At 43.5% G+C, this 19,930-nt stretch overlaps 1 long non-coding RNA gene across 1 annotated transcript; it reads left to right on the forward strand.

Annotated features, from left to right (window-relative positions):
- The first annotated feature begins 18,391 nt into the window (after window positions 1-18,391).
- On the forward strand, window positions 18,392-19,541 carry LOC143794031 (uncharacterized). The gene is made up of 3 exons (XR_013220392.1): window positions 18,392-18,458; window positions 18,542-18,626; window positions 19,346-19,541. It is a non-coding gene; the product is annotated as an uncharacterized LOC143794031 (long non-coding RNA).
- The last annotated feature ends 389 nt before the right edge of the window (window positions 19,542-19,930 follow it).

Here is a 19,930-nt window from a genome sequence, read left to right on the forward strand (position 1 = left end):
ACAACAACTGTTGACTCATGTTCAGTCTGTGATCTATTAGTATACCCAAGTCTTTATCACATGTGCTGCTTAGCACTATTCCTCCCATTCTGTATATTCTTGTCCATTCCATACTTAGTCATTTTTTCAATAAGGATTGTATGAGATACTTTGTCAAATGCATTGCTGAAGTCAAGATATGCTATATTTACAGCATTTCCCTGATACACCCAGTCACTGATTCTGTCATAGAAGGAAATTAAGTTAGTCTAACATGGCTTATTAGTTACAAACCCATGCTGACTCTGTTTAATCACTTCATTCTTATCCAGGTACCTATATACATGTTGTTTAATAATTTGTTTAACCCCTCTGTGACCTTTGACGTACTATCCCGTCGAGGTGACCTGGGCCTATCTGACCCTTGACGGGATAGTACGTCATAGCCAATCGGCCGCGCTCACGGGGGGAGCGCGGCCGATCGCGGCCGGGTGTCAGCTGACTATCGCAGCTGACATCCGGCACTATGTGCCAGGAGCGGTCACGGACCGCCCCCGGCACATTAACCCCCGGCACACCGCGATCAAACATGATCGCGATGTGCCGGCGATGCAGGGAAGCATCGCGCAGGGAGAGGGCTCCCTGCGGGCTTCCCTGAGCCCCCCGCAGCAACGCGATGTGATCGCGTTGCTGCGAGGGTCTTACCTCCCTCCCTGCCTGCTCCAGACCCGGATCCAAGATGGCCGCGGATCCGGGTCCTGCAGGGAGGGAGGTGGCTTCACAGAAGCCTGCTCAGAGCAGGCACTGTGAAGCAGCCTGCACTTCTCTCAGATCGGTGATCTGTCAGAGTGCTATGCAAACTGGCAGATCACCGATCTGTATTGTCCCCCCCTGGGGCAAAGTAAAAAAGTAAAAAAAAATTTTTCCAAATGTGTAAAAAAAATAAAAAAAAATATTCCAAAATAATGAAAAAAAAAAAATATTTATCCCATAAATACATTTCTTTACCTAAATAAAAAAAAAAAAAAACAATAAAAGTACACATATTTAGTATCACCGCGTCCGTAACGACCCGACCTATAAAACTGGCCCACTAGTTAACCCCTTCAGTAAACACCGTAAGAAAAAAAAAAAAAAAACGAGGCAAAAAACAACGCTTTATTATCATACCGCCGAACAAAAAGTGGAATAACACGCGATCAAAAAGACAGATATAAATAACCATGGTACCGCTGAAAGCGTCATCTTGCCCCGCAAATAACGAGCCACCATACAGCATCATCAGCAGAAAAATAAAAAAGTTATAGTCCTGAGAATAAAGCGATGCAAAAATAATTATTTTTTCCATAAAATAGTTTTTATCGTATAAAAGCGCCAAAACATAAAAAAAATAATATAAATGAGATATCGCTGTAATCGTACTGACCCGAAGAATAAAACTGCTTTATCAATTTTACCAAACGCGGAACGGTATAAACGCCTCCCCCAAAAGAAATTCATGAATAGCTGGTTTTTGGTCATTCTGCCTCACAAAAATCGGAATAAAAAGCGATCAAAAAATGTGACGTGCCCAAAAATGTTACCAATAAAAACGTCAACTTGTCCCGCAAAAAACAAGACCTCACATGACTCTGTGGACCAAAATATGGAAAATTTATAGCTCTCAAAATGTGGTAACGCAAAAAATATTTTTTGCAATAAAAAGCGTCTTTCAGTGTGTGACGGCTGCCAATCATAAAAATCCGCTAAAAAACTCGCTATAAAAGTAAATCAAACCCCCCTTCATCACCCCCTTAGTTAGGGAAAAATAAAAAAAAATGTATTTATTTCCATTTTCCCATTAGGGCTAGGGTTAGGGCTAGGGTTGGGGCTAGGGTTAAGGCTACAGTTAGGGTTGGGGCTAAAGTTAGGGTTAGGGTTGGGGCTAAAGTTACGGTTAGGGTTTAGATTACATTTACGGTTGGGAATAGGGTTGGGATTAGGATTAGGGGTGTGTCAGGGTTAGAGGTGTGGTTAGGGTTACTGTTGGGATTAGGGTTAGGGGTGTGTTTGGATTAGGGTTTCAGTTATAATTGGGGGGTTTCCACTGTTTCGGCACATCAGGGGCTCTCCAAACGCGACATGGCGTCCGATCTCAATTCCAGCCAATTCTGCGTTGAAAAAGTAAAACAGTGCTCCTTCCCTTCCGAGCTCTCCCGTGTGCCCAAACAGGGGTTTACCCCAACATATGGGGTATCAGCGTACTCAGGACAAATAGAACAACAACCTTTGGGGTCCAATTTCTCCTGTTACCCCTAGGAAAATACAAAACTGGGGGCTAAAAAATAATTTTTGTGGGAAAAAAAAAGATTTTTTATTTTCACGGCTCTGCGTTATAAACTGTAGTGAAACACTTGGGGGTTAAAAGTTCTTACAACACATCTAGATAAGTTCCTTGGGGGGTCTAGTTTCCAAAATGGGGTCACTTGTGCGGGGCTTCTACTGTTTAGGTACATTAGGGGCTCTGCAAACGCAATGTGACGCCTGCAGACCATTCCATCTAAGTCTGCATTCCAAATGGCGCTCCTTCACTTCCGAGCCCTTCCATGCGTCCAAACGGTGGTTTCACCCCACATATGGGGTATCAGCGCACTCAGGACAAATTGGACAACAACTTTTGGGGTCCAATTTCTCCTGTTACCCTCGGGAAAATACAAAACTGGGGGCTGAAAAATAATTTTTGTGGGAAAAAATTTTTGTTTTATTTTTACGGCTCTGCATTATAAACTTCTGTGAAGCCCTTGGTGGGTCAAAGCGCTCACCACACATCTAGATAAGTTCCTTAGGGGGTCTACTTTCCAACATGGTGTCACTTGTGGGGGGTTTCTACTGTTTAAGTACATTAGGGGCTCTGCAAACGCAATGTGACGCCTGCAGACCATTCCATCTAAGTCTGCATTCCAAATGGCGCTCCTTCACTTCCGAGCCCTTCCATGCATCCAAACGGTGGTTTCACCCCACATATGGGGTATCAGCGCACTCAGGACAAATTGGACAACAACTTTTGGGGTCCAATTTCTCCTGTTACCCTCGGGAAAATACAAAACTGGGGGCTGAAAAATAATTTTTGTGGGAAAAAATTTTTGTTTTATTTTTACGGCTCTGCATTATAAACTTCTGTGAAGCCCTTGGTGGGTCAAAGCGCTCACCACACATCTAGATAAGTTCCTTAGGGGGTCTACTTTCCAACATGGTGTCACTTGTGGGGGGTTTCTACTGTTTAGGTACATTAGGGGCTCTGCAAACGCAATGTGACGCCTGCAGACCATTCCATCTAAGTCTGCATTCCAAATGGCGCTCCTTCCTTTCCGAGCCCTCCCATGCGCCCAAACAGTGGTTCTCCCCACATATGGTATATCATCGCACTCAGGACAACTTGGACAACAGATTTTGGGGTCCAATTTCTCCTGCTACCCTCGGGAAAATACAAAACTGGGGGCTAAAAAAATAATTTTTGTGGGAAAAAATTTTTGTTTTATTTTTACGGCTCTGCATTATTAACTTCTGTGAAGCCCTTGGTGGGTCAAAGCGCTCAAAACACATCTAGATAAGTTCCTTAGGGGGTCTACTTTCCAAAATGGTGTCACTTGTGGGGGGTTTCAATGTTTAGGCACATCAGTGGCTCTCCAAACGCAACATGGCGTCCCATCTCAATTCCTGTCAATTTTGCATTGAAAAGTCAAACGGTGCTACTTCCCTTCCGAGCTCTCCCATGCGCCCAAACAGTGGTTTATCGCCACATATGGGGTATCAGCGTACTCAGGACAAATTGTACAACAACTGTTGGGGTCCAATTTCTTCTCTTACCCTTGGGAAAATAAAAAATTGGGGGCGAAAAATAATTTTTGTGAAAAAATATGATTTTTTATTTTTACGGTTCTGCATTATAAACTTCTGTGAAGTACTTGGTGGGTCAAAGTGCTCACCACACCTCTAGATAAGTTCCTTAGGGGGTCTACTTTCCAAAATGGTGTCACTTGTGGGGGGTTTCAATGTTTAGGCACATCAGGGGCTCCCCAAACGCAACATGGCGTCCCATCTCAATTCCAGTCAATTTTGCATTGAAAAGTCAAACGGTGCTACTTCCCTTCCGAGCTCTCCCATGCGCCCAAACAGTGGTTTATCGCCACATATGGGGTATCAGCGTACTCAGGACAAATTGTACAACAACTTTTGGGGTCCAATTTCTTCTCTTACCCTTGGGAAAATAAAAAATTGGGGGCAAAAAATAATTTTTGTGAAAAATATGATTTTTTATTTTTACGGTTCTGCATTATAAACTTCTGTGAAGTACTTGGTGGGTCAAAGTGCTCACCACACCTCTAGATAAGTTCCTTAGGGGGTCTACTTTCCAAAATGGTATCACTTGTGGGGGGTTTCAATGTTTAGGCACATCAGGGGCTCCCCAAACGCAACATGGCGTCCCATCTCAATTCCAGTCAATTTTGCATTGAAAAGTCAAATGGCGCTCCTTCGCTTCCGAGCTCTGTCATGCGCCCAAACAGTGGTTTACCCCCACATATGGGGTATCGGCGTACTCAGGACAAATTGTACAACTTTTGGGGTCCATTTTCTCCTGTTACCCTTGGTAAAATAAAACAAATTGGAGCTGAAGTAAATTTTTTGTGAAAAAAAGTTAAATGTTCATTTTTATTTAAACATTCCAAAAATTCCTGTGAAGCACCAGAAGGGTTAATAAACTTCTTGAATATGGTTTTGAGCACCTTGAGGGGTGCAGTTTTTAGAATGGTGTCACACATGGGTATTTTCTATCATATAGACCCCTCAAAATGACTTCAAATGAGATGTGGTCCCTAAAAAAAAATGGTGTTGTAAAAATGAGAAATTGCTGGTCAACTTTTAACCCTTATAACTCCCTAACAAAAAAAAATTTTGGTTCCAAAATTGTGCTGATGTAAAGTAGACATGTGGGAAATGTTACTTATTAAGTATTTTGCATGACATATCTCTGTGATTTAAGGGCATAAAAATTCAAAGTTGGAAAATTGCAAAATTTTCAAAATTTTCGCCAAATTTCCATTTTTTCTGCAAATAAACGCAGGTAATATCAAAGAAATTTTACCACTATCATGAAGTATAATATGTCACGAGAAAACATTGTCAGAATCGCCAAGATCCGTTGAAGCGTTCCAGAGTTATAACCTCATAAAGGGACAGTGGTCAGAATTGTAAAAATTGGCCCGGTCATTAACGTGCAAACCACCCTTGGGGGTGAAGGGGTTAAAGATCTTTCCTAGTATACCTTCTTCCCATTTTTGAAGATAGGAACAACTTTTACTCTTCTCCAGTCTTCTGGGACTACTCCTGTTCTCCAAGAATTTTCAAAGATTATGGCGAGTGGTTCAACATTTCTTCTGCTATCTCCTTCATTACTCTGGGGTGTAATTCATCTGGACCTGGAGACTTGAATTCATTAATGTTAGCTAAGTGTTTCCTCACTATCTTTCTGTTTATATATATATCCTGGATTGTTCTATTCCCTTAATAGGACAGTGAAGATCAGTTGATGTTACATTTCCTTTCTGAGAGAAAATAGATGCAAAGTAGGAATTTAAAAGATCGGCCTTCTAAACATCCTTTCTTATCATTTCATAATTTCACAGTGTGAAAGTCCGATAGCATCTTTGACTTTCCTTTTACTTTTGACATATCCCCAAAATCCTTTTTTATTGCTTTGACATCTCTTGCAAGCCTTACTTCATTGCCAGCTTAAGATAATCTGATTCATACCCTGCAGGTTCTGCAGACAGCATTATTTTCTCCATTAGATATGCCTCCCGCTTTCCATTTCATAAACATTTCTCTCTTCATTTTTAGCATGTGTTTAAGTTCTGTGTTCATCCATCCTGGTTTCCTTAAATGCTTCCTATTCTTCCCTCTTTTCGGAATTGTTAACGATTGTGCTTTGAGAATCTCATTTTTCAAGATTTCCCTTCCTTCCTGGACAGTTTTGTTCTTAAGGATATCCAGCCATTGGATCCCTTTGATTCTCTTTCCCTTAAAATCTGTCTTTCTGAAATCTAACCTTGATGTCTGAGTCTTCACAGGTCTTCCTCCTCTAGTCATCCAAATTTGATATCTACGCATAGAATATATATATATATATATATATATATATATATATATATATATATATATATATACAGTACAGACCAAAAGTTGGGACACACCTTCTAATGTAAAGATTTTTCTGTATTTTCATGACTGAAAATTGTACATTCACACTGAAGGCATCAAAACTATGAATTAACACATGTGGAATTATATACTTAACAGAAAAGTGTGAAACAACTGAAAATATATCTTATATTTTAGGTTCTTCAAAGTAGCCACCTTTTGCTTTGAGCTTTGACAAAGATCTGCAAAGATCGAAACGCGTAGCTCGTTTCCTACCGTGCCATGGAGAGTTATTCAGCCCATGTTTTTAATATGGATCAATAAAGAATCGGAATTTTACAATTTGGAGCTGGAACAAATCTTTTCTTCTCTTAGATATATAGATGTCAGTGACAAATACAATTAGTACAGTGTGTGTGCAAATTACTGTACATGTATTTAATTAAAAAAAGATTTTTTGGAAAAAAAATGGCGTGGGCTCCTGTGCAAGTTTTGTAACCAGCAGAGGGAAAGCCGATGACTGGGGGCAGATGTTTATAGCCTGGGAAGGGGTTAATACCCATGAAGCTTCCCAGGCTATTACTATCAGCTCACAACTGTATACTTATTCTTTACTGGCTATTAAAATGGGGGATCCCTCCAAAAATGATGTGGGGTCCCCCCATAATTAATTACCAGCAAACGCTATGCAGACAGCTGTGGGCTGTGTTGTCAATTCTGCTCTTGGGCTCCCTCCGGTGGTTATAAGTGGTAGCACTGCTGTCTCTGAATCGCAGCATTTATCAGGTGTGTTCACTTTTTGCAATTCTGACTGGGCTATTTAGTCTTGCTTGACCCTTTAGTCAGTGCCAGTTGTCCATTGTTCCTGGAGGATTCACATTCCTTCCTGGTCTCTCCTGCTTTGCTGTTCATTTCAACAAAGATAAGTTCTGGCCTTGATTTTTGCTGTCCACATGCTGTGGCCTTATTGTTCAGTTCTTTTCCATGTTTTTGTCTTGTCCAGCTTGGTCTGTATAAGGATTTGTTTAGCCAAGCTGGTAACTCTGGAGATGCAGATATACCCTCCATATCTTTAGTTAGCTGTGGAGATTTTGTATTTTCTGTGGTGGATATTTTCTAGTGTTTTAATACTGACCGCATAGTACTCTGTCCTATCCTTTCTAGCTAGAAGTGGCCTCCTTTGCTAAATTCTGATTTCAGTCTGTGTATGTTTTTTCCCTCTCCTCTCACAGTCAATATTTATGGGGGGCTGTCTATCCTTTGGGGATTTTCTCTGAGGCAAGATAGTTTTCCCTTTTCTATCTCTAGGGGTAATTAATCCTCCGGCTGTGTCGAGATGTCTAGGGAGTGATAGGTACATTCCATGGCTACTTCTAGTTGCGGTGTTAAGTTCAGGGTCTGCGGTCAGTACAGGTACCACCTTCTCCAGAGTACGTCTCATGCTGCTCTTAGGCCACCAGATCATAACAGGGCTGATATTAATAGCCTGGGAAGGAGCCATGGATACTGGTCTTCCTGGCTAAAATCATCAGCTCTTAGCCTCGCTCTTTGAACTTGCCCTGTAGAGGTGGCAAGTGGGGTAATAGTTGGGTGGTCGATGTCACCGCCCACAGCTTAGTAATGGAGAAGCATCTATAATACATCTATCCATTACTAATCCTGTATTTGTATGGTAAATAAAGACATAGCCAGAATTAAGTCCTTTATTTGAAAGAACACACGGACACACAGGCTGTGAGGGAGCACACTGCGCATGTGCCAGACATTTTCTTCCCAAAGAAGACACTGAGGGCCAGGGGACAGAGCTGAAGGGACTGAGGAACACGGAAGTACCGGGGGGCTCGGGGGACCCTATTTCTCTCTTCTCTAGATCATATCAGAGGAGAGAGAAATAAAAGGGGAATCATACTTTTTTGTGGATGCCACAACACTGGGAACAGTGAAAACCAACCCGACTCATGTTCTCCAGGGTCTAGCACAGACCCCAGAGATTTTCTGACACTGGGGCGTGCTATAAATCGGCGCTGAGGAATAAGTACCCTTAACTGCCGCAATTAAAAGACTTATCAGTGGTCGTTAAGGGGTTAAAGGGGCAGTGAACTACTCAGACATTACCATCCAATCAGAATGTTTGCTCCCAGTAAAAGAACAACTCATACTCACCTCTGGTGTCAGTGCCGTTCCAGCGGTGTCAGCACTCATTCTCCAGGGAACCGCAACACATTGCTATGTCACTCGATCCCTGCATTTAATCAGTGCTGGGTTCACTCTTCCCACCTTCTGATGTATTAGACATCAAGAGGAAGTGACCGGACAGATGCAGCTCTCACTTCCTCTTTATTTTTGATTTGTTCAAAAACGGGAATAGTGAAATTAGCGCTGATTGGGTGCAAGGATCACGAGACATAACAATGTGACATAATCCCTAGGAGAAGGTGTGCTGACAACGCTGGAATCGTGCCAGCATCAGAGGTGAGTATGTTATTATTTTACTGGGAGCAAACATGCTGATTGAGAAGGGGTTGTGCAAGGTTCGGACAACTCCTTTAACTTCAGAGATATCACTGAGACAAGAGGGGAAGATTGGGGGTGCATTCCATGCCGAGAGCTCTGGGCACTAAACAAGAAGTACCGTATCCGCTTCCTAGATACTTATGATCTTGTCACCAGGAGCATGAAAACTTACGTAGATTTCTTGGCAATGCAACCTGCCTGACCACCACCAGGTTTCTCAGTGTTTACTCTGTTCTTACTGTCCTCTAGTAAAGAAATTTTCACTGCATACTCGAAAGTTTTCTTGCAAATTTTCTTTAATTAACATTCAGCTCAAGTGCCAGTGGCGGACAAAGTGAAACTATGTGAAATAAACTCAAAATATTTCAACTCGGTCCTGGGCCTTAGTTACTTAGTCACTCTGAGGGAAGGGGGAAAAAAACAGTATGTCAGCGCACAAACAAAGATTATATACAGGAATCTACAATATTTAGATTATTTACATAAAGGATTCCCAAAATGAAAAGGTTGTTTTGACACAAAGGTAATTCATAAACTCAGGTAACAGTGAACTGTGCAGTGTGCATTTGTGTCAGTCATTAAATATATGCATTTTCTTAAATAGATTAAGGAACCCTAATGAAAGTGTAGTCCATTTACATCAATCATGGTAAAATCCATGAAGGTATGAAGTAAACCGTGATGGTTAGTAAATGTGTGGTCTTTAGTGTTGAGCGATACCGTCCGATACTTGAAAGTATCGATATCGGAAAGTATCGGCCGATACCGGCAAAGTATCGGATCTAATCCGATACCGATACCCGATACCAATACAAGTCAATGGGACTCATGTATTGGACGGTATTCCTGATGGTTCCCAGGGTCTGAAGGAGAGGAAACTCTCCTTCAGGCCCTGGGAACCATATTAATGTGTAAAATAAAGAATTAAAATAAAAAATATTGCTATACTCACCTCTCCGACGCAGCCTGGACTTCAGCGAGGGAACCGGCAGCGTTGTTTGCTTAAAATTTCCGCTTTAACTTCCTTACTTGAAGTCCCGGCTTGTGATTGGTCGCGCGCCGCCCATGTGACCGCGACGCGACCAATCACAGCAAGCCGTGACGTAATTTTAGGTCCTTCAGGATTTGAAAATTACGTTCCGGCATTGTGATTGGTTGCGTTGCGGTCACATGGGCGACGCGACCAATCACAAGCCGTGACGTCACGGGAGGCAGGAGACGCGCGCATTTTAAAATGCGCGCGTGTCCTGCCTCCCGTGACGTCACGGCTTGTGATTGGTCGCGTCGCCCATGTGACCGCGACGCAACCAATCACAACGCCGGAACGTAATTTTAAAATCCTGAAGGACCTAAAATTACGTCACGGCTTGCTGTGATTGGTCGCGTCGCGGTCACATGGGCGACGCGACCAATCACAAGCCGTGACGTCACGGGAGGCAGGAGACGCGCGCATTTTAAAATGCGCGCGTGTCCTGCCTCCCGTGACGTCACGGCTTGTGATTGGTCGCATCGCCCATGTGACCGCGACGCAACCAATCACAACGCCGGAACGTAATTTTAAAATCCTGAAGGACCTAAAATTACGTCACGGCTTGCTGTGATTGGTCGCGTCGCGGTCACATGGGCGACGCGACCAATCACAAGCGTGACGTCACGGGAGGCAGGAGACGCGCGCATTTTAAAATGCGCGCGTGTCCTGCCTCCCGTGACGTCACGGCTTGTGATTGGTCGCGTCGCCCATGTGACCGCGACGCAACCAATCACAATGCCGGAACGTAATTTTAAAATCCTGAAGGACCTAAAATTACGTCACGGCTTGCTGTGATTGGTCGCGTCGCGGTCACATGGGCGGCGCGCGACCAATCACAAGCCGGGACTTCAAGTAAGGAAGTTAAAGCGCGAATTTTAAGCAAACAACGCTGCCGGTTCCCTTGGTAAGGTGCAGGCTGCGTCGGAGAGGTGAGTATAGCAATATTTTTTATTTTAATTCTTTATTTTACACATTAATGTTGTTTCGATACCGATACCCGATACCACAAAAGTATCGGATCTCGGTATCGGAATTCCGATACAGCAAATATCGGCCGATACCCGATACTTGCGGTATCGGAATGCTCAACACTAGTGGTCTTACATAAAGGCTGAGACCCCTATAAGGGAGTATACAATAGAAGGGGAGGAGTGGTTGTTTGGGAAATGATGTACCTGTAACAGGATAGGAACTCCAAATGACACATGGAGATCCCAGCAGGGACAGGTATATGGCAAATTCCTGGACGTGGAAAAAGGCATGAGTGTTCTGAGAGATGGGTCAGGCAAGGAAGGATACATCACAGGTAATGGAATTACCTTAGTAGAGATGGCTCTCAGGGTGCTCCCACACCTTCTGTGAGCATGTCTGGGAGTATATAGCTGGGGCATTCTAAAATGTAACAGACAGGAAGTCTGGGGTCATGGGGTCATGGGGGGTGGGCCTCTGCAGCTGGCCGTGCCACATGATGCAGGAGGTTGGGCAATGAAACAAGGTACAAGAGTTGTGGACGGAGTCACATAGTGACACATGTTGTAGGAGGATGGGGCGGTGCGATGGGCTATGGATGTGAGGTAGGCAGATTGGGGAGGGGTCAGGTGATGGTGCGTGTCATGCCCAATGTGGTATGTTTTCATGGAGAGTTGGAACACGTTGTGGGATGGTGCGAAGCAGTGTGCACATCCTGGCATCTGGTGTATGTGAGCGTAGGTTACAGCGGTCACATGGTGATGCATCGCACACCACATCACTCATTGCTAGGTGACCAGATACACTCATAACAGAGCGATGTCGGTAGCTAGAGAGCGCGCCGGCGTCTACCATTAGTGAGGGATAAAGAGATTAAAATGTGTTGTAGCCCTCAGCATTGGTTCAGCATTGTGAGCTGGGGGAAATGTTTGTATTGTTTGTCATTAGTAACCTGCAAGATCTGGATATACAGGAAGGGATGGGGAGGAGGATAGTGGAGAGTATGGGAAATAAGTATGGAATACTTGGGGGTAAAAAGGGGGAGGGAAGGATGAGGAGGTGGGTATGACACAGAGAGGTATGAGGAGAGGAGGAAAAAGGTTAGGTATGGAAGGTAGGGAACTTACCATGGGTATGCCACCGATGGTGGGATAAGGGAAAGGGAAGATGATAAGGGCTTGCTATTGTTGGCTTAATGGTTCTGAAATGGAGAATAATTGGTTATAGTTCAGAATAAAAGGTAGATGTTAAATCAATGGGACATGTGTATTAATTCTCTATTCCAAAAGATTAACCTTTCAATTATTACACTGTGGGGCTAGAGTTTGTAGTCAATGAATCCAGTAGGATTCTCTCTGTTTGATTAACATGACATGGTCACCCCCACGGCGTAGTCTTGGAACCTGCTCTAGGACTTGGAACCATAGTTGCGATACAGTGTGGCCAGCTGTGGAGAAATGAGAAGGGATGGATAGCCAAGTTTTAACACATTGTATTGTAGATTTATGGCTGGCTATCCGGTACCTGACATGTTGTATTGTCTCTCCCACATAAATGAACCCGCAAGGGCACTTGATGACATAAATTACGAAACTAGATTTGCATGTGTAGTAGCCCTTGATTGGAAATGAGTGCCCTGTTCTAGGTTGGCGAACTTCGCTGGACTTTATGAAATTAGAGCAAGCAGCACAACTGATAAAGGGGAACTGTACCTGTTTTTCTGGTGCCCATCAATTGTGGTGTATTTGTGCAGTGCTGCCCAAAGCAGTTTAATAAGGCTATTAGTGATGTTACAGGCTCTACTGTTGCACATTAGGACAAGTTCCTTGAAGGCCTCTGTGGATGGGTAGGCTAAATGTAGTAATAGCCAATGTTTGTGGATGATTCTGTGGATTCTTGGCATAAAGGGGTACCCTTTCTTTCTTGGTGTTGGATGTACGTGGAGGTGGCAAGGACAGGTTCCTGTTTCTCTCTTGTTCAAGTAGGGATGGGGGTAATTTCTCTCCCTGAACCTATTGTACACATCTTGCAGTCTGGTGGGTAACAAAGATTTATTGGATACTATTCTCAATACTCTTTGGAATTGTGATCTTGGGAGGCTGTGCTTTGTGGACCTGGGGTGTCAGCTAGTGAAATGCAGTAAGTTATTAGTCTGTTGGCTTGGAATATAGATCTATGGACAGTTACCATAGGGATTTTTGAGCACCAGTTTGTCTAGAAACGGAATTTTAAGGGAGTCATGATTAAGGGAGAAAGTAAGTTTAGATCTAACTGCATTGAGTGTATTGAAAAAGATGTTGAAAGTCTTAAATGGGCATGACCAGATCCAGAAGATGTCATCTATATATCTTAGTCAACAGCTAGCGAATTGTAGGAAAAGTGTGTTAGGGTAAATGTGGAGTGCTCACTCCACTTGCGGCGGATACCGCGTGGCTCTCGTGCCTCTTCCTCTCCCGCTAGCCGGACTGACCTACCATTCAAAACTGTTTTCAGTGCAATTTTTCCAGTAAAACTTACATTTTGATGTGAATCAATTAATTCCTACCGGGGTTCTACTATATATAACATTCACGCTATATTTAGCACACTGATGAAGGTCCATTGCAGACCGAAATGTTTGTGACTACTGTATGTATATTAAACACCCCCCTTTTTGCATCACATTGGAGTGTGCTAGTTGTAACTATTCCACGTATTAAGGTTTGGGAACCTATATCTATGCACCTCCTCTTTTAGGCTGTGCTGAACATTTTCTATATCATTGTCTTGCTGAAAGACCCTGCTATGTCCCATTATTAATGTCCTGGTGGAGGGAAGGAGGTTGTCACACAGGATTTTAAGATACATAACTCCATCCATTGTTCCATTGATGCTATGAAGTAGTCCTGGGCCCTTAGCAGAGAAACATCCCCAAAACATGTTTCCACTTCCATGCTTGACAGTGGGGATGGTGTTCTTTGGGTCATAGGCAGCAAACACGGTGAGTTAAGCTAATGCCAAGACCTCAATTTTTGTCTCATTTGACCATAGCACCTTCTCCCAATCACCACAAAATCATCCATGTGTTCATTGGCAAACTTCAGACGGGCCTGCACATGTGCCTTCTTGAGCAGGGTGACCTTGTGGGCACTGCAGGATTTTAAACCTTTATGGCATCACAAGTGGGGATGCCACTTGGCTTTAGAGAAACATATATATTCTCTTCTCATCCTTTTATCTTTCACCTCCTCTCTTTTCGCCTAATGTGCCTAGGACCACCAACTCAGTATCTAGGCGGGTCACGTACAGTATTTACATAATGACAAGTGCTCTTGTCAGCATAGATACCATCATCTGTTAATCAAGATATGTTGTCACACTTGCTTTGTAGGCTATCACTGGTCCACTGTAGAGCACAACACATCGTGCAAGCACCCGGATTTATCCTCCACCTAGTATCCTTTTGAGGCAATATGGACCTCTACCACAATTATAGTCCACTGACAGGACTGACCGTCATAAGCCATAACTTTCCACTTTTTGTGCCATTGGTTCTTTTCCTGATCTGCACGTACAGCTGTACAGTCTTTTTATCTCTTGTTATCTAGCTCTCGATAATTGAAAGCACTTACAACTCATGGACCACCAACCCGGAATTTCTCCAGCCGCCACGGTTGCGTGCACTCGGTCTGTCACATGATGGATTTGGTCTGGAAACATATCATTATAATTCTATTGTCTTTTTTGTTGTGCACCATGTATATTGTGATTTATTGTAGATTGACATTCATTTTAATGTATTATCTACCTGTATTTCAGTTTGTTAAAAAAGGCATTTCTGATGAAGGTCTGATGTATGGACCGAAAACGTTCATTTTCTAAACTGGATGCACAAATAAATGGAATAATCAACTTGCAAAATATTCTTCTGAGTGCCAAGTGTTTTTTGAGTATTGGATTGAGGGGCTGGAAACCCGACTTGAGCACCACACAGGAACCTTGAGTGCCGTGTGCATTTTTCATTATCTACAGTATCCTTACACGTGCACCCTGGATAATGTCCAGCGAGACTTTTTCATTTAACGCAGCAGAAGCGGCGGAGATTCTTGCTAAAGTTACCGCACCGAGCGACTTTCTGCAAACTCCCACCCAGGAGATTAAAAATCGGGATCTGGAACGTGAGTCCAGAAGAGCCATCAATTTGGAGTTGCATATTATAACCCTGGCAGAATACCTTCGGGTCCAACGAATCCCGAGGGGTCTGAGGGTTTCTTTACAGCCAACTTTCTTCAGGGACGATAAGGACTATTGCACAAAGTTTGAGCATATACTGAACAAATGCTCTGCAGACCTAATGACATTGACTTTATCCTATCTGCAGAAGAACCTGGAATCGGTCAAGTCCCAAGTAACGGCCATCGAGAGTCAATTGACCAGCACCATGCCCCAGGAGGAGTTCCTGGAACTCAAGGCGAAGAACCAAGATCTATTACGCACACACAGGGTGGAATTGGAGAAGAAGAAGAGGTCGAAATTCTTGAGGGATATGGAGGATTACCTCCAGAACCGCATCTACCAATGGCGTGGTACCCATCAATTCAATCGACGACGCAGTTCCCAAAGTTCCTCAGGCTCCACCGACAGTCGCTCTGGCACGTCATATTCCTCTACATCTCACTCTTTTTTAGGGAACGGTCGGACCCGTCCAAAAGGAAAACGAGGCGGGGGGGCCAATGCCGCCGTGGGCTCCACAAACCAGATGACAACCAGATCTCAGGTAAGGACCTACCATTGGTGATTAACATCTCTTCCAGGAACCTGGACACACACCAACTTTCCTTACTCCAAAAGGGCCTGTCTTTTTGCCCTATGTACAAATTCAACTCCTTTGAATTGAGTATGGACCTACAGAGGTTCTATCGAAACATCAGATTACGAGTCCATTTCTCTGAACAACCACCGGTACGAGAACACCCACGTCAGGACCATTCCCCCTTACTTGTGCTTCAAGAATTGGGATTAAGATCACCCAGTACGTATATGCCTCCAAGGAACAGTCCTCCAGTGGAAACATTTGTCTCTCTAGTCGAAAGGGATATCCACCGTTTCTATCGAGAAGTGGAGCAAGGAAAATTCCATTTTCAGACTAACTTGACACAGTCTGAGAATCTCTCCATTGAACTGTTAGCATCTGACAAATCACTCATTTTGAAACCAGCGGATAAAGGTGGAGCCACCGTGATTATGGACAAATCAGATTACCTAGAGGAAGTGTTTAGACAGCTCGGTGATCAGGCGGTTTATAAAAAGATATCTTACAATCCCCTAAACCGTATAGAAAAGAAAATCAAACAGGTACTGGAGGTACACCTACAAGCAGGCACCATCGATAGCAAAATGAGGGATTTTCTTACCAAAACAGATCCTATCACCCCTATCTTCTATATCTTACCCAAGATACACAAGAGATTGACCAAACCACCAGGTCGACCTATTGTGTCCCTAACAGATTCAGTCCTGTCACCACTGGCCATTGTGTTAGAAAAAATTCTTACACCTTTAATTAAGACCACGCAGTCCTTCCTACTTGATACTAATGATTTAATCAACACTATCAAATCCGTGGGCCCGTTATCCCAAACATGCCTTTTGATTACCTGGGACGTGAATAGCTTATACACGTCCATAACCCACGAGAAGGGGCTACAGGCCACAGACAGGCTTCTAAGTGAAGCCAGAGTGGATTTCAAAATACGTCATTTTTGCGCTGACCTTTTAGATCTTGTCTTAAAGGAGAACTATTTCATGTTCCAGGACTCCTTTTATGTTCAACAACAGGGCACAGCCATGGGCTCTAATGTTGCGCCTCCTTTCGCAGTGGCCTATATGGCAGCCTTCGAAATGGACTACGTGTTTTCCCACCCTCTGTTCATCAGTCACTGCAAAATCTGGCGGAGATACATTGATGACATTTTTTGCATATGGGAGGGACCAATGGAGTCACTTGTGGCATTTGATAACCATATAAACAACATATGGCCAGAATTAAAATTTACTATACAACACGATACCAAGCGTATCAGCTTCCTGGACACTTTGGTTTACAAGGAGAGGGATGGTTCTCTTGCCATTGACCTGTATATAAAACCCACAGACCGTAACGGCCTACTTCATTTCAGTAGCTGTCACCCTTCCTCAACAAAAAAAGCCATCCCCAAGTCCCAGTTTCAAAGGGTAGAACAAATTGTATCCGATGATAGCATAAAGGAGACTAGATTAACAGAAATGGAGCAGAAATTCTCGAACAGGGGCTACCCACAGGGGATACTCTCCCAGGCCAGATCTAATACATCACAGAGGAGGCCCAATTTTGTTACTAAAAGAATTCCTTTTGTTACAACTTTTCACCCCTTTTCGGGCTTGGTACAATCCACCATTAGGAGACATTGGAATATTTTATCCAAAAGTTATCCACTTATTCCTGAGTTTAAGTCTCCATTTCTTTCATGTTTTAGACGCGCTAAGAACTTGAAAGACAGATTGATCGAAGCCGACATAGGTCCAGAGACAACCGTGGCCAGACAAACGTTCCTTCAAACACAAAGAAAGGGTACCTTCCCATGCCTCAATTGTCTACAATGTAGCAATGTTCAAAAAGGCCCCGCAGTTTTCCATCCACAAACGGGTAAAGCCCTGCCCAGGTTTTTACACCTGTGAATCCACATACGTCATTTATGTCATCAAATGCCCTTGTGGCCTGGCATATGTGGGGGAAACCACGCAAGCCATCCGGGACAGAGTGTCCCAGCATAAATCTACCATCCGGTGTAAAAAGACGCATTTACCTACCATTTCAATGAAAAAAATCACAACATTTCCCAACTCCGTTTTCAGGTCTTAGAGCAGATAGATCCCCAGAGAAGAGGTCAGAATCGTATAAAAACACTCAAAAGAAGGGAAGCGTTCTGGATTTTTACCTTACAGACCCTAGAGCCCAAGGGACTTAACAGGGAATTTGAAGTAGCAGCATTCCTGTAATTGTTTATATACATAACGTGTATGCAATTCCTTATTATGGCAATATATGTATATAGTTGTTTTAATTAATCTGTCTAATCTTATTATGTCTTTTCCTTTTTCCTAGAACCGATAGGCTCACGGCACACACGTGGCACTGGCGGTCACCTATGGCACCGTAGATGGTAGAGTATACAAGCACCTAGAGGGATTCGGCACTATATAGGCGCTGTTATTCTGTCTTGTTTACTCCTTATCTCAATTTTATTCATGACTTTTTTCATTCCTTCCATGCTCATTCTCCTTGCTTTTACCTGGACGGCACATGTCGCCCTGGTAACCACTATGTACAGTTCTTTTTGCCCCAGCGTGTGCGCAATAGTCTAACACACATCCCCTGCAGTCACCGCTTTTTTGGCCCCAACGCATGCGCAATAGTCTTACACACATCCTAAGCAGTCACCGCTGCTTTTTCTCAGTATCAGATGCGCGCATGCGCAGTTAGACACACCGCGGTCACATGACGCGGCGGGTCACATGACCCGATCACATAGGGCTTTTATACCCGGAAGTAGCGCTATTACACAGCGGTGCCCGGGATTTCCAGTCTTCACGCCACGTAGCCGGCGCTTCAAGGTAACCACGGGCCGACTAGAGGCAACGCTCTCCACCGCCAATACCTTCACATGATATTTAGGATTTTTTCCTCTTATACCTCCCTCCAGCGCTACCCATAGCAGCGGATTGGCGCCTTCACCCAGCAGCACTTCTTCAGGCATAGTGAGGCAACCTGGTAATTATCCTTTATCCATACCTGTATAGTACTGGTAGATATGCATTGGGGTTATCATACATATTCTCCCTTATATACTGTAGGCTGTCAGCCTCTCTGCCTTATCCCGGGTCACCCAGCTTTGGCCTGTTTAGGCCTTGATATACCCTTCCACATTAAATCTACCAGGTAACATTATTCTACTATTGTTCTCAGGACCTCCTCACACTGTTATAAATTACGGCCTAGCATTTATTTATTCACATCACAAGTGGGGATGCCACTTGGCTTTAGAGAAACATATATATTCTCTTCTCATCCTTTTATCTTTCACCTCCTCTCTTTTCGCCTAATGTGCCTAGGACCACCAACTCAGTATCTAGGCGGGTCACGTACAGTATTTACATAATGACAAGTGCTCTTGTCAGCATAGACACCATCATCTGTTAATCAAGATATGTTGTCACACTTGCTTTGTAGGCTATCACTGGTCCACTGTAGAGCACAACACATCGTGCAAGCACCCGGATTTATCCTCCACCTAGTATCCTTTTGAGGCAATATGGACCTCTACCACAATTATAGTCCACTGACAGGACTGACCGTCATAAGCCATAACTTTCCACTTTTTGTGCCATTGGTTCATTTCCTGATCTGCACGTACAGCTGTACAGTCTTTTTATCTCTTGTTATCTAGCTCTCGATAATTGAAAGCACTTACAACTCACGGACCACCAACCCGGAATTTCTCCAGCCGCCACGGTTGCGTGCACTCGGTCTGTCACATGATGGATTTGGTCTGGAAACATATCATTATAATTCTATTGTCTTTTTTGTTGTGCACCATGTATATTGTGATTTATTGTAGATTGACATTCATTTTATTGTATTATCTACCTGTATTTCAGTTTGTTAAAAAAGGCATTTCTGATGAAGGTCTGATGTATGGACCGAAAACGTTCATTTTCTAAACTGGATGCACAAATAAATGGAATAATCAACTTGCAAAATATTCTTCTGAGTGCCAAGTGTTTTTTGAGTATTGGATTGAGGGGCTGGAAACCCGACTTGAGCACCACACAGGAACCTTGAGTGCCGTGTGCATTTTTCATCATTCTTTATGGCGTAATGTGTTAGCAATGGTTTTCATGGTGATTGTGGTCTCAGCTGCCTTGATATCATTAACAAGTTCCCCCCATGTAGTTTTAGGCTGATCTCTCACCTGTCTCATGATCAAGTATACCCCACGAGGTGAGATTTTGCATGATGCCCCAGATCAATGTCGATTGACAGTCATTTTGCATTTCTTCCATTTTCTTACTATTGCACCAACAGTTGTCTCCTTCTCACCAAGCGTCTTACTTATGGCTTTGTAGCCCATTCCAGCTTTGTGCAGGTCTATGATCTTGTCCTTGACATCCTTAGAAAGCTCTTTGTTCTTGCCCATGTTGTAGAGTTTAGAGTCTGACTGATTAATTGAGTCTGTGGACAGG

This window comes from Ranitomeya variabilis, chromosome 1, assembly GCF_051348905.1.
Source record: "Ranitomeya variabilis isolate aRanVar5 chromosome 1, aRanVar5.hap1, whole genome shotgun sequence".
Classification (NCBI taxonomy): domain Eukaryota; kingdom Metazoa; phylum Chordata; class Amphibia; order Anura; family Dendrobatidae; genus Ranitomeya; species Ranitomeya variabilis.